The sequence below is a fragment of the Orycteropus afer genome, unplaced genomic scaffold, assembly GCF_000298275.1.
Source record: "Orycteropus afer afer isolate SDZICR_OR568_19922 unplaced genomic scaffold, OryAfe1.0 scaffold00394, whole genome shotgun sequence".
In the NCBI taxonomy this organism is placed as follows: Eukaryota; Metazoa; Chordata; class Mammalia; order Tubulidentata; family Orycteropodidae; genus Orycteropus; species Orycteropus afer.
In genome coordinates, this window is record NW_006921981.1 from 2,900,563 (window position 1) to 2,901,483 (window position 921).

General features: G+C 40.2%; 1 protein-coding gene across 1 annotated transcript in view; it reads right to left on the reverse strand.

Annotated features, from left to right (window-relative positions):
- Positions 1–921, reverse strand: part of TRAPPC8 (trafficking protein particle complex subunit 8) — a 121,328-nt gene that overhangs the window by 116,392 nt on the left and 4,015 nt on the right. The window lies entirely within an intron of this gene.

Here is a 921-nt window from a genome sequence, read left to right on the forward strand (position 1 = left end):
ACAACAACAATACTGTACACGATGGTAAAGGAGCTCTGGTAGCATAGTAACTATTACATCTGACTGCTAACCAGAAGGCTGGTGGTTCAAGCCCACCAGCCACTCTGCTGAAGCAAGACTGGACAATCTACGTGCATAAAGAATTACTGCCTCAGAAACTCAATGGGGGTCGCCGAGTTGGAATTGACTTGATGGGAGTAGGTTTGGTTTTTGGTTTTTAAACACGATGGTATTAAAATGTGTTCTATCAACCCTCTCTTCAGTCTAGCTTTAAGCAATGTGCTTTTCTACTCAAACCTAAAAATAATCTCCTGAAAATGCTTATGCTTAGCAGTGTACACTCTTATCTAAGTAGTCAAAATTTTGATCCCAAATAAACAGCATACCTGCAGATCAGAAATGGAATCCAGTCATTTTTTAAAACATTCCTTTCTCCTTCTAAGGAAAATTTAGTCTGTTTTAGTCATATTCTCAACCACACTGAAGTCATTTTATCACGTTTCATTGCCTAAAGAAAAGTTATCTTGAAGGAATCCCTACACTTAATACCAAAAGGGAAAAAAAAAAAAAATCAGCCTTTACTGGATGGCAAAAAGCTCCAAAATTTATTTTTGCCCAGTTTCTAATGCCTAGTCCACACCTAAATTATCTCAAACTTTAAAATTTACAACATCAATTCCTATCTATCCTCATAAACCACACAACGCAATCTCCCAAAATTTCATACCCTTAATCAAAAATTCGTAACTTCTTGTTGTTGTTAAGTGCTGTCGAGTCGTTTCCGACTCATAGCGGCCCCATGCACAGCAGAACGAAACACTGCCTGATCCCGCGCCAGCCCCACAAGCCCTGCTATACTTGAGCCCATCATCGCAGCCACCGTGTCAATCCATCTCGTTGAAGGCCTCCCCCTCTTTCGTC